The sequence below is a fragment of the Oncorhynchus tshawytscha genome, linkage group LG08 (genome assembly GCF_018296145.1).
Source record: "Oncorhynchus tshawytscha isolate Ot180627B linkage group LG08, Otsh_v2.0, whole genome shotgun sequence".
Classification (NCBI taxonomy): Eukaryota; Metazoa; Chordata; class Actinopteri; order Salmoniformes; family Salmonidae; genus Oncorhynchus; species Oncorhynchus tshawytscha.
Window position 1 is genome coordinate 23,382,933 of NC_056436.1, and position 15,427 is coordinate 23,398,359.

A 15,427-nucleotide genomic window follows, 5' to 3' on the forward strand; every position below is an offset into this window, starting at 1 on the left:
TTCGAATGTTGCCGTGTTGATGTAGCCCAGCGTCGGGGTCCTGGCACCAATATAGACAGACAAAGGAGAGGCAGTCTGAGACCAAACCAACCCCCCTCTCTCCCACTTTAGGAAATAATTAGTGATTAAAAGTGGAATCCTATTAAAGAAAGGGGGAGGAGGAGGGGAAGGGAGTTGAATAGCTCAAATGCTTTATTCTGTGGTCTTAATTATTTCCTCAGTCTGGTTTCACACAATGGGACATTCTACACATTTAATTTTCAAAATATTGCATTGTCTTGCTTTATGGCAATACATGATTGGTGAAGTCTATTGTTTGAGCTTTGAGGCCTGTTGTTAAATCACTTTTTCATATGGCTGTTGAGACCCACAAAATAAAGCACTACGCTGAAATGGCCAGTTTGAGGGACAGCACTGACAATGGCAGTAGGCTGAATATGGCAGAATGGAGAAGTGGCCAGAGTGAGGGACAGCACATGGCTCCTGACAGGCCTGCAACACTGGGCATGCTGGATCTGACTGAGACTGGGAATAGGACTGGTGGCAGACCAGAAGAAGGCTTGGCGTGTGATAGAAGTTGAACCTTAATGCTCTGTCTGTCTGTATGTCAACTCCACCTCTCGCTCTGTAATCTCAGACTAACTGTTGATGTTGTCTGGCAATCTGACAGATAACCTATCTGCCCTGATGATGTACAGAATACGTTAACCTTTATGATGTCGTCGACTCAGGCCCTTGGGGCGTGTTTTGGTTACCATCGTTAAGGTGAAATCAACCGGGACGCTTACAAAAAAGGGACAACAATTTAATTTGTGGTTTGTTTATGTGTTTTTTTGTTCTATCAGTTACACACTTGATTAGTTTCTGCTTGGAGGTCATGTTTAACATAATAATAGCAGTGATATGGGTAATAATGGTTTTCTACAGGGGTGACACATTTGATTGTGGTCACTGCTTTGCCTTAAGATACAAAACCAGAAATCAGAGTTCATCTTCCAACCAATTTGTTCTTGTTTTGGTATTTTGATGTTTATCTGTGATTTAATGTGAATTCTCTCCAGACTCATGCTTTGTCTACATTATTTGCATAATTTAATTATCAAAAATGACCCTGTTCTATCACATCAATCACTGGTGGAAAAAAGAGCACATCCAGCTTTAACAAAAAATAAAATAAAAAACGTCAATGTTTTCAGCTTTGCATTTCACCCATGCTATCTACAACAATAATAAACATTGTAATAAAAACTCATTTTACTGCATTTTCGCCCAGTTGTTGAATCAAGTCCCTCAATATCACTCAGATTCCACAACCACAACCACATTTTCCATTATCATAATAATAAGAACAAAATAGATATTCTGTAGAATCCAGGTCTTTGTAAAGAAAAAACTATTTGTACTCATAACAGATGATTAGGCTTGCAGGTTGCCAGACGTAGAAAATTGATCCTTCATTAACCAGCGTGCTGGTAAACAGCAGGAGTCCCAAATGGGTGATTTTATTCACACCTATTTAATTTAATGCTTCCCATTCTATTCCCCCACAATCACAATCTCTTTGGAGCTGCATTGCAAGCACAAACACAGTAGTGTCATATCTACTACTGAGCTGCAACAGCATCAGATGAATGGTTGTTAAACATATCCTCTTTCTTGTGTTAAGGTAAATTAAGTACCCCTGGGACATTTGGATGGGTAATGATATTCACTGATCAAATTGTAGAGGAGCATTTGGGGAGTTAGCGGGGTTAGCCTCAGGTTGCCAGGCCAACGCTCTGCTCACCGCTCACCCTTCCTTCACTCCCCTAATTGTGAGTGACAGTCAATATTGAGGAAGCCTCTCGTGAGCCCGCAATAGGATTTGCATTGGATTTTGGAAATTGTCAAAGTGGACTCGGAAGTGAAGGGGAAAGTGGATCTGACGTTGCCAATTAGCATCAAAGGGAGGAGCGGAAGCGTGGCGGGCGTTAGAATTTGAATAATCTTCTTAAGGGAGGCTAAATGTGATAAAACAATGAGCTGAGCTGTGGCTGACCCTCTTGTTAGGAAAGTTCAGAGTTCAAGTTAGGCAGAACCTCCCACTTAGAACAACAGAGAGTACAGACAGAGCCCTGTGTGAAGAGAACATAGGGAGGGATTCCGTCCTCCAATGTGAAGATGAAGCGCTATGTGAGGGTTCTCTGACTGATGATTAGGGAGTCAATAGAGCTCCGTGGTAAGTTGACTGGCTGAAGGAGTTTTAGGGTGGGAGAGGGAGAAAGAAGAGAAAGCTTCTGAACAATAGCCAACATTAAGCTAAGTGCTTTTGTTTTATGGCAAATTGTTCTCCCTCTGAATTTCTCTTCCATCACCAATTCCTCACCCCCACCTCCCCAAAACCTCCTCAGCCCCGTTTTCCAGCCAGGGGAGGCAACATACACCTAAATTACCACAGGATGGTAATTAGGTAAAAAGCAGAAGGATCTATCCTAGTCAGACGGGTGTGTGTGGGGGGGGATACACAGTATGTACAGTACAGATTAATTAGGACGTTTAACTTAATTTCTAATACAACAAAAAATTATCCCATGAAAAATTTGATCTCTGCTGAGGCCTCTGACTCCTGACTGCTCTCCCCTTTGCCATAGTCTATTAAAACAACCACTTTTATCTCACGTCGCTTCCCTGTCGTACTTTATAGATTTCTTCATAAACACGGCCCATACTTAATAAATGTCTCAATTTTCTAGTCTATTAACATTACTTCAAAAGTGCTTGATAAAAGAGCAGGGCATGGGTGAAATCATGTACCAATAACAGAGAGAAGTGCTGGAGGCTAGAACAGTAGGGGAGGCTAGAACAGTAGGGGAGGCTAGAACAGTAGGGGCGGCTCTCCATCGAGCCCTTTCAGACAATGTAGGGGATGTTATCAGCTTTAATAAAAGAACAAATGATCACTTCCAACTGAGGAGGAGGAAGGGGTAGGGAGGGGGAGAGGGAGAAACAGTTGTCGAGTAATTGAGCTGATGAAAAATGAGGTTTGCAGCTAGAAGGGTTTGATCAGCCGAGAGATTGAAGACGAGAGTGCTTTTCTTTATCGTCAGCCAGTGGATACAGTTGCTTTGGAGGATGTTATATATGGGTTTGTGTTGGCGCCCGAGTTAGTTGACGTACCGTACGAGATGTTTTGAGCTTTTTCCCTCCGTTGAATATCTGCGTCATACAAAAAATATTAAGTTACCTGTTTTGGAGGGTAGTGAAAATAGTCTAAAAGTCTTGGACTGACATTCTCTCCTGAGTCTAAATTCTTGTCCCATCTCTGATTACTCATCTTGCCCAAACGTTGGGGTTAACTATACACACTTGAGCTTGACAAACACACCACTCACCTTTCAAAGCCAATAAGGCTTGGCCTGAATGGCATGTCGGTGGTATACCCCGGGGCCTAGTATTACACACACCTGTACAAGGTCAGGCATAGGCCTAGTAATGATTCATGTATGACTAGCCATGTTTCTCATAGATGAGATCACACACACATGTTACTGGGCACGTGAGCCTCTGGTGACAGTGACTGAGCTTCCATGAGTCTCTGTCCCTCCTCTGTGAGTCACCAGAGAGGCTGTCCTGTCCCAGTATGTAGCTGACTAAAATTCAAAACACCACACACTGGGGGTCTGGTAGATATAAGTGGTCTCCACCCCCCTCCTTACCCACATCTTCCCTAAACAAGCCCACGTAAACAGAAGGATATCTGCCCTGACACAGGTCCCTGCTCTGGACGTGGTCCCTGATGAGGACAGTGGTGGAATCAGAGGGCGGGGCTTGGACATCTGTTTGTATTTGTGTGTGAGAGGGTGTGTATTTGTGTGCACGCAGGGGCTAGCGTGTGTGTGGATGTGTGTGTGAGTGTGTGTACAGCAGTGTGTGAGGCATGTATAGGGTGTCAGTGATCTGACGATGAGTCATTTTACAGAGGGTGAGAGAGGGACAGTTGCAGGGGGGTGGTGAGTCTGAGAGGAGGTCCTTATTTATCCCCCCCACCATCACACCATCACACACACATAGACACACACACACACACACATCCCCTCTCCTCTCCCTGCAGTAACCCTGTGGAGGCTAAGTGCCAGTGGCAGCAGTCATTTTCAGGAAGCAGAGGCTGTGGCAGGCAGGCAACACTACCCCAGACCACCCCAGCCCACTCAAGCCCTGCCTTGGCCACGTGGCTTTGGGAGGCTGGTATTAGCTTGTACCGGCCTAGGACGTGGGAAGGACTGGATCTGTCACAGCGCATTGGGCTCTCACTGGGCTACTGTCCCTCTTCTCTCTACCCAGCCCTGTGACACACACACACACACACACACACACACACACACACACACACTTTCATTAATGGGTACTGCCTTGACAACTGATCCTAATTGGCTTTGAACAACTCTTTGTGTATTATTGGTGCTTGACTGCTTTGGTTCATGTCAACAAGCTGCGTAAAGGAGGGGCAGGATAGACACCGCCGTCGCAGCCACACCCACAAACACACACACGTGCACTATATGAATACAGGCATAGGCCTACACACACATGCACACACACATTCGCGCCACGTGTCCAAGTGCAGTGACCCTTACACACCTAGCCAGTCAGTTAAGATCAGAGATGCGTTCCGTTGGGTAGTGGGTGGCCTCTTTTTAATCTCCCCTGGTACAGTCAGTGAAACCATGTCACTAGTGTTTGTTATTGGCTTAAAGAAGTGAACATAATTGCTGATATCTGTCCATTTCCTCATACACTCTATTGAATTGAATGGAATGTTCAGTGGATGGATTTTTTTTTTTTAAAGGAAAATTTATACAAATATATAACTGTCAGGACTCAGGATGTATGGATGTGATTTGACAGATTAATTTGAGGGGTTTAATTCTGTTGGAGCGAGTGAATCATTGACATGCAGACTGTGTGTGTGTGTGTGTGTGTGTGTGTGTGTGTGTGTGTGTGTGTGTGTGTGTGTGTGTGTGTGTGTGTGTGTGTGTGTGTGTGTGTACTCACTGTTGTCACTGTTGATCAGTCTAAAGGAGGATATTAAGGAGTAGACCAGCCATGTCACAAAAGATATTGGATTATTGCCACATAACAATGTCACAGCCAGAGATACATATTAGAACCCTCGACCCATTGTTACCATGACAAACACTCCCAGTCAATAAATGGTCCAAATATGTTTGTTTGTCTCTTTGGTATGACATTTCACCAGAATATGATATTGTTTCGCATTATAAAATGGGAGTGGTTCTGTTTTAGTGTGCAGTATAAATAACAGAATAACAAAGGCATAGCTAAATGAAAAACGTCCAGTGTTGTCCAGTCCCATCACTGTCTGAGGAAGGGGAGAAGTATGACCATTCTATTACTATGGTAACTAGCCACTATATTCAGAGATGCCCGGGTGTGTTTTTTCCCCCTGCAGTGACGAGAGGGCATGGCTGACAGGAGTGGAGTGAGCGTGTGCACACACACACACAACCACACATGCATACACACACGTGCACACACACACACATATGAGAAATGCTCCTTCTGAAGTATAGAGTAGGTTGGTAAACACAGACAGGCGCAAACTCACTACAGGGTAAATACAAACAGACCTGGCATAGCGTACATAGTTCAGCAAAGCACAACACAGAGAGGCTATTTGAATAGTATGATCGACGGGGCCAGAACACAGAACAGACCAGCACTAGCTGCACTCTGTAAATATTGCTAATACAGTGGATATATAAACACAGGAAGGCAGGACAGGAGACAGAGCTGAACAGAGATGATGCTGACAGATAGATAAATGAATACATCATACATAAATGGGAAGATATTTTAAGCACAGTAATAGTGTGCCCTAGTAACAAGAATCCTCACCTTCAAGTTAATATACTGCTTTAGTGTGTTAGGAATGCCACTTCTCACCACCGTTTGTTGTAGCTAGTGTATTTAGGTGATATTGCCTATATTTAGACTATTTCCATGACTACGTTGCTGCTATATTTAATTCTGTAATTCTGCTATATTCAAAGTGACAGTAAGTGCTTCTGGTGAAAAAATATTATTATTATGTCGTTGTGTGACGGTGGATGAGCTTTGCAGTTTTGTCTTCATTTATTAAGGATATGTTGTTTTTTAAATAGCAGTTGAACTGATGGCCCAGGGAAGAGTTAGCATGTATGTCCCATTTTCTTCTGGCAACTCACTTTGTCATTAATTACACATAGAGGTGGTGGGTACGGTACAGTACAGTATGAATGAGTAGTAACTTTTAGCCTGGCTCATTCATTTTTCAAGAGCCATTGTCATTTAATCACACTTTACAAAGGGAGAAGTGTTGTCGATGAATTATAGACTATTTCCTGTTTTAAGCAAGCACTGCGTTGCTTTGGACATACCCAGTGTTCGTCTTCTTCCAGATGTATTATTGATATGGAAGTATCTGTCAGGTACTATGCATGTTAGTGAGGGTATAAGAAAGGTTGGGCTGCTAGGGAGAAAGGGAAAATATTGTGTTTTATGTTTTTGAATTTAAAGCTATTTTTTTACAGTAAATGTTTGATTTAAAAAAAACGGTAAATGAATGTTTTCTTCTATACAGTATCAACAGTTTAAATAAAAAAATATGTATCGCTTCAAAACCTGCCGATTTTTAAAGTGGAAATAATATAGCTAGTCGTACAGTATCTATTCAATAAAATATGTTCTATAAAGCAAAGGACACTAAATCAAGTTTGATAGTATTTTCAAATATGAACCAACATTTAGCTGAACCATTTCATCAGGTCCTGAATTTGTAACAGCAAGATATATTGATGCAGAGCATTTTTGAAAAGCATAAAAAACATTGAACATTAATTTGTAAATGACTAATTCCATTGACCTTAATCTACTTTTCATTGACTTGCAGAGGATTTATTTTTTATCTGTAAAAAAAAACATTTTGTTGTTGTCCATAACATATCTGAGAAGAGGTAGAATCTATCTGGCAATACACACTCAATGTATGTACTGTGCTACAATGAGAATGCTTAGCCGCATTCCCTTATGACCACAGCCTTTTCCACGCAGTCATACTGCCATCTCTTGAAAGGAGAGGGAACTACCACAACCAACCCTCACTGGGACATTCTCTGCCTCTCTGTTAGTCTTTTATGCCTCTTGCCTGTAGTTGTATAGATGTGCACTGTACTGCAGGTTGTCTACTCGCTTTAATCAGAGGTCCTTTGGTGTAACCTTGGTGTGTCTGTCCAAGTGGCTGGTCCCTATCTGCTACAGTAAATGATGGCTGGACAAGGCGATGCAGTAGGACTAGCCTCTGCCTCTCCAGACCAGCGCCTTTACCAATGTGACAGCCTGACAACATCACTCACTGTGTTGCCCCCCACCCAAGTAACCGAAGTGCCGCTGGTTCAAATCCCTGACCCGACTAGGTGAAAAATCTGTTGATCTGCCTTTGAGCAAGGCACTTAACCCTGATTGCTTCTGTAAGTAGCTCTGGATACGAGTGTCTGCTAAATGACTCAACATGTAAAAAACAACATACAGTACATACACAGAACTTACTGATACCGACTGATAGGGTTTACATTGTACTGACATAATAAACTATCCAAGAGATAGGGTCTACATTGTACTGACATAATAAACCATCCAAGAGATAGGGTTTACATTGTACTGACACAATAAACTATCGAAGAGATAGGGTTTACATTGTACTGACATAATAAACCATCCAAGAGATAGGGTTTACATTGTACTGACATAATAAACCATCCAAGAGATAGGGTTTACATTGTACTGACATAATAAACCATCCAAGAGATAGGGTTTACATTGTACTGACACAATAAACTATCGAAGAGATAGGGTTTACATTGTACTGACATAATAAACCATCCAAGAGATAGGGTTTACATTGTTTATTATGTCAGTACAATGTAAACCCTATGTAAACCCTATCTCTTGGATGGTTTATTATGTCAGTACAATGTAAACTCTATCCCTTCAATAGTTTATTGTGTCAGTACAATGTAAACCCTATCGAAGGGATAGGGTTTACATTGTACTGACATAATAAACCATCCAAGAGATAGGGTTTACATTGTACTGACACAATAAACTGTCGAAGAGATAGGGTTTACATTGTACCAACACAATAAACCATCCAAGAGATAGGGTTTACATTGTACTGACATAATAAACCATCCAAGAGATAGGGTTTACATTGTACTGACATAATAAACCATCCAAGAGATAGGGTTTACATTGTACTGACATAATAAACCATCCAAGAGATAGGGTTTACATTGTACTGACATAATAAACCATCCAAGAGATAGGGTTTACATTGTACTGACATAATAAACCATCCAAGAGATAGGGTTTACATTGTACTGACATAATAAACCATCCAAGAGATAGGGTTTACATTGTACTAACACAATAAAAACATCTAAGAGATAGGGTTTTCACAGCTGGAAACTGAGAATGAACGGGGGTTGAGGGTTGCAGTTTTAGCATCATTCAATCAGACAAACATGCCCCTCAGCTGAAAGAGCGAAACCCTCCCGATTTTCTCGAATTAGTGAGATTAGCAGGAAAGCTCACAATGCGGGATGATAGAATTTGTCATCATTTGCATTGTCCTGGAAAGATCCGGTTTTGATAGAGCGATGCATCGAGGAGCTTGTCATGTCCCACGGGCAGGTCATAGAGGTAGCTTGGCAGAAATGATTTTTGCGATATGTGCATCACTCCTAAAACCCTCACAACCAATTTGTCAAAAAATCAGAGTTCGGGACAGTTGAAGGCAGTAGGGCATTTTGCCTTAATGCAAAGAGAAAACATGCCCTTCTGTCACTTCAGCACACACAACAGTGATGGTCTGGGCTACAATGTGTGACCACACTTTACATGTACCTTTATCAGTTTGACATTCTGTATTAGATTTTGGACTTTAGATTGTATTTTTTTGTGTGTTTAAGTAAATGTAAGATTAAACACAGCAATACGTAAATTCTGATATATTTATTTTTGTCAGACTTTTTGTCAAAATCACAAATAAAAAATTATTTATATATTTGCTCCTGTATTGTGGCGTGTGAATATGTGTGGGGAAGCATAAAGTGACCAGAGCCGATGTGTCAGTGTAACTTCTCCTAGGAGGACGTCTCTAAAACGGGTATGTCGAGGGCAGACAGGCAGGCAGAATGGAAACAGCACAATGAAAGAGAGGGGCCAATGTCACGTTTTGTATTTATACGTTTTCATGATTCCTGCTTATTTTTCTTTCTGTAATAATTGTTCTGGTAATAACTATTTGATTTTGAACATGTGTCCGTAGGTCTTTTTTTGTCTCCATATGCAGTTCTGGACCAGGGAGGATGCTTGCAGAGGACCCCCATATTTGCCTTTCTTTGTGCATTTCGTTCATCTATTTATGGCGCTGTTTAAATAACACTGATGTTGTGTGACAGTTGAGCAAGCATACAAGGGTTAGGCTCAAACAGAAAAAATAGACACGGAGGAAAAACAAGGGGATGAAATTTAAAAAATATTATTTTTTTCACAAGAAGCCTGGAGTAAGAGAGACTAACATGGTGAAAGATACAAGAGAAGGGGAGAGAGGTTTTGGTTCTCCTGAACATTTTATATTTGTAGGAATGAGGTGTCAGAAGCCCCAGAATCTCCTCAGGGTGTAGCACAACATGAGCCCATCTCTTATCATTTTCCATTCAGAGACATGATGCGCTTTGAATGTACTAATGCTGAAAGAGCCCCACAGACTTGAAGCCAGTTGAAGATGGAATCACAGCACACAGACCTGACAAACTGACATCCACAGCAAAAGGATTAAACAGTTATTTCGCATCAAATCCAAAAAGCAGAAATAATATACGCACTTAAATGCGCCTAACAAAACTTCTTCCTTGATCCCTACATTTACAACTATTTGCCAACCTTTAAATATAAAAAAAAATAACTGGAAAGAGATTATGAATTTTGTGGCATGAAATAGGCATGTTCCTTTATAGATTAAGAGAGTGAGGTTTATAAGGGTGATTTGTTGTAATACAGTTTGAGAGGCCTTATGCCACATCTTGCTCCAGTGTTCTGGTGATGGAGTCATTCAATATCCCCCCCTGCCTTCAGTCTAAAGTACTACATTCACCCATTGACTGTGGGCCCATTGTTAACAATGCTTCATAGATTGAGAATCAAGCATAAATCTATTACAAATATTCACTTGCGTTATGCTGCGTTTAGTCATACAGTATTTACATTTTGTGTTGTGTTTCCATCCTGCATTATCCAAAAGTTATGCCATATTCATTTGATCATTTTGCATACTTTTAATATCAGTCCCTTGGTTAAATTATGCATGAGGGCTCAATGGGGAGATGTGACCATTAGCATATCTTATAGAGGGCCATGGAGCTGTTCCCCCTCAATACCAGGTCACTTTACCCACAGCTGACTGTTCATCAATACCATGTCGCTTTACCCACAGCTGACTGTTCATCAATACCAGGTCACTTTACCCACAGCTGACTGTTCATCAATACCAGGTCACTTTATCCACAGCTGACTGTTCATCAATACCAGGTCACTTTACCCACAGCTGACTGTTCATCAATACCAGGTCACTTTACCCACAGCTGACTGTTCATCAATACCAGGTCGCTTTACCCACAGCTGACTGTTCATCAGTCCCAGGTCACTTTACCCACAGATGACTGTTCATCAATACCAGGTCACTTTACCCACAGCTGACTGTTCATCAATACCAGGTCACTTTACCCACAGCTGATTGTTCATCAATACCAGGTCGCTTTACCCACAGCTGACTGTTCATTAATACCAGGTCACTTTACCCACAGCTGACTGTTCATCAATACCAGGTCACTTTACCCACACTGGCCCAGTCTGGTCAATAGTCTATACATACCGTACATACCCAGCCCTGCTAATGACAGTCACACAGTCATTCAGCAGAATGGAGTCCAAAGGTTTACGCTATAACACCACTGTAAATATAGCCAGGCACTCCAGCCTGGTCACGCATGGGAAGTTTCTAACAAAAACGACAATTAAGAAGGCCTCCGAAACGCCAGGCGTGTTACAAGACCCAGTTAAGGCTTGAGAGCAGATGGATCCTTCCATTCAACTGGTTCTAGTGTTCCACTGTTCCAGCATTTACATATGTGTTACTGTCTGGATCCCAGAGAGTCCTTGGGGCTAAGTGACCTTTTGAGACGTCATTGAGTTTATGAAAAATGATGGGGTTTAAGCCATGAAATAAAGGTTGATAAAGCATGAAGCCAAAACACAACTTTAATTAATGCGAAGCAGGCAGCGCTTGCTGCGATCACGTCAGACAGAGAGGAGAGGAACTTTGTGTGGCTTGGAGGGATCGTTGGGGAAATAAGGTCTGAGACATGTTTAGCGTCAAGTCAAACTGTGGTCAAGTCAAGATTTTGAAGTACATTCAAAACTCGGCTTGCACAGTAACTAAATATGCATTTTCAGTAAGACGTTAAACAATTGAAATATAAGATTGCAAAACATGAGCTACATTGTACCTTTTAGCATTTGTTGTCAGGATGTCTGCTATTGCAGTGAGAGGGAGTGGGTGCTAGATACACCATTCACTATGAACATGCCTTACTATTGAGTTAACTGTAAATTCTTTAATATCACGTGTCCTTCCTTTTCTCTCTGGACTATTTAGACTCCTAAGGTTACTGTTTGAAAAATAGAAAAATACGTTGCTTGTTATAGGAAGTTTAATGCTATATGCAATTGTTTGACCCTTATGAATATTAACGGTCTCATCTCTTCCCTATTAAAAATGCATGTGGCATTGTGGTTGTTGATCATGTTTATGACGGCAATGCAAATTGGACTGTCTTCCCTGTCAACGCAGAAGATGAATAATGTAGTTGTGTTGTATATTCAGGGTCACACCACTGACAGTCAATTAACAAGTTTGATTGGTGTGTGAACTCATTCTTTTGAACTGTTAATTTTATGTAAATAGTATTCTATCCCCTTTTTCCTCCACCCCCCTTCACATCAGCATCAGTAGTAACTTGAAGCTTTAATAATTGATCATCACACACCTGCTTGGTGGAAGCTACGGGGAGCTTGTCTTTAACAGTGAAGGGGCCCGGCGCTGGCCCCCTTTTGATGTACAAGTCAACAAATGGTAGCACTCCTTTTTTGGAATTCAAAATGGTGAGTTCTTTTTATGGCTTGTTAAGAGATCCTCGCCACCTGTCCGACCTGACCGGGGCTTCTCAGATGGAGGAGATATGATGGCTCATAAAATAATTTCAATGACGACGTGTTGTTGACGTCTCGGGCGATTCTGGCTTATATGTTACGCTGCGGACCAGGCGTAGATAATGCTCATAGGTAAAGGAGTGATTGATCTGACCATTTAAAGCAGGGAGGCCTCCATCCCCCTCCCCTCCTCTCTCATCTCCTCCACTGTCCCGGTAATTTGGAGCAGCAGATGCTGAAGATTCATCAAAGTTGACAAGTGAACCCAGGAGCTAGGAATCATGGGAAACCCATATGATTATGGAAATGGGTTTGGCCATATCCCCCCTCTAGCAAAGAGCTTTGTGTTGTTCTGTTATTATCAAATCACATTCTACAAATTGCTGATTTTGTCGAAACTTTCTTGTGTACTGCATCAGTCATTTAAAAAGCCATCGCACTGCCCATGAATGTCCACTATGTTACATTGATGTGTAGTGAATAACTAAAAACATGCACCATGTTATCATGCCTTCATCCCATAGCTTTGCAATGGCTCAAATCTGTACATATTTCTCATTGGTCATTTGATTTAGTAATAAAGGCTACTTTTATGTCAAAGCAATTTCTCCTATCTCATTGATGTGGATTAGATATCTCAGATATGCCTATGAGGTGATTGGAATACAACTCCTAGAACCTAGGGCTGGTGAGGGACAATTGCCCTCATTTGCAACTAACAAAGTGAGCAAGGGTACTGTAACTCAGTAGAGGTGAAGAGGGGGTTGGGGCGAGGTGCTAAGCCTTCAGTAATACCACTGGTCCACACTTAACCCTGGTAATACTGGGGAGAAATACGATACCCATGTATGTACGTATGGTAATCGACTAAGGACCCTGCTCTCATGCCATGTATCAATTGATTTTGGCCTACTTGATCCCTCTGGAGGTCAGTGTCTTCACAGATCCTAAAGGTCCCTGCTTAGACCACCAATTAACACCCTGTCACCGACGGCTGTTTACATTAACCAGGATGTGGCGTGGTGGCCACACTGATATCCTTATGCCAATTCAGCAGGATGATGGGTCTCCAGTGACCTGACCTCGCCACTGGTCCCATTGGTCCTCAAGAGTCCTTCTGCATAATCACATTGATTTCTTTGAGGTTAAATTATTGAGTTTAGGAACTTCATCGTCTAACAGCCCGTTTATCTGGGAGTCTCAGCTAATTATCGCGTGGCTAATTATGAATGAGCCAACACAGACAGACACCCATGTGAAAATCACACGCTCTGCTCTCATGCATGCAAAGGCACCTGCTTATCGCCGTGGTGTAAAAAGTGTTATTTGCTGATATGGTGTATGGCGAAAAAATATGGAACTTGCTAATTGATGCGCTATTCAAATGCAGGCTGGTAATTGATGTACATTGGTGGTGTTCCACCTCAGTGATGTATGTAGCGTGTTGTTTTGACAGGACTCAGGTAGGGTTAAGTTTGATGAGAAAACGAACAGCACAAAGCAGTTAGAACAAGGCCGGGACGATACCACTATCATGATACTCCTTAGTTTATTTATTTAACTAGGAATTCAAAATGGTGAGCTCTTTTTATGGCTTGTTAAGAGATCCTGTCCGACCTGACCGGGGCTTCTCAGATGGAGGAGATATGATGGCTCATAAAATAATTTCAATGACGACGTGTTGTTGACGTCTCGGGCGACTCAGGCTTATATGTTACGCTGTGGACCAGACGTAGATAATGCTCATAGGTAAAGGAGTGATTGATCTGACCATTTGAAAGCAGGGAGAGCAATAAGAACAAATTCTTATTTACAATGACGGCCTACCAGAAAATTGGGTTAAGTGCCCTGTTCAGGGGCAGAACGACAGATTTTTACTTTGTCAGCACGGGAATTCGATCCAGCAACCTTTTATTTACTGGCCCAACGCTCTAACTAATAAGTTACCTTCCACCCCTGTTAGTATCGTGGCAAGGAAACAAAACACAAAGCGGATTTCACTTCTTTAGGAAACAAACATCATTATGTTGCCATCCAGTCACATGTATTTCTTTTCCAAGCTATAGACGATATTTTACGTACAGCAGGATTTTAAAGGACCAAATAGTGAGTTCTGCTTCATGTTTTCATTTTTGGTATCGTCAAAGCCTTAGTTTTCACATTGCAGTTGTGTTAGGTCTATGTGTGTTCAGCGTTTACAAAATAGTATATAGAATTTCTACATTTAAACATATTTGTCCATTGTAGCCCTCCATGAGGTGTGTCTGTGTGTATGTTTGGAAATGAAATAAATAAGTTTGCCTCAGTTCTATGTGGAACAGCACAACATCTTAAGCAGCCATTTGTCCATTTGAGAGAAGCACTGCATTTATCAACTTCGACTGGAACTGAGAGACAGCTTAAACAGTCACCACTAGGCAGCCTCCGCCCAGTACCCTGCCCTGAACCTTAGCCTCTGTTACTAGCTGGCTACCACCTAGTACTCTACCCTGCATCTTAGACTGGTGCCCTATGTAGTACATACAGTTGAAGCTCCAAACTGACCTAAGAGAGGGAATTTCTACCAAGATTAAATGTCTGGAATTGTGAAAAACTAAGTTTAAATGTATTTGGCTAAGGTGTATGTAAACTTCTGACTCAGACCAGAGGACATTTCTCCAAAAAGTACAATCTTTGTCCCCATGTGCAGTTGCAAACCAGTTGCAAACCAGGCTTTTTAATGGCGGTTTTGGAGCAGTTGCTTCTTCCTTGCTGAGCGGCCTTTCAGGTTATGTCGATATAGGACTCGTTTTACTGTGTCCTCCAGCATTTTCACAACATCCTTTGCTGATGTTCTGGGATTGATTTGCACTTTTCGCACCAAAGTACGTTAATCTCTAGGAGACAGAATGTGTCTCCTTCCTAAGCGGCGGTATGGCGGTATGCGTGGTCCCATGGTGTTTATACTTTGTACTATTGTTTGTACAGATGAACGTGGTACCTTAGAAATTGCTCCCAACGATGAACCAGACTTGTGGAGGTCTAAAAATCCATTCTGAGGTCTTGGCTGATTTCTTTTGATTTTACCATGATGTCAAGCAAAGAGGCACTGAGTTTGAAGGTAGGCCTTGAAATACATCCA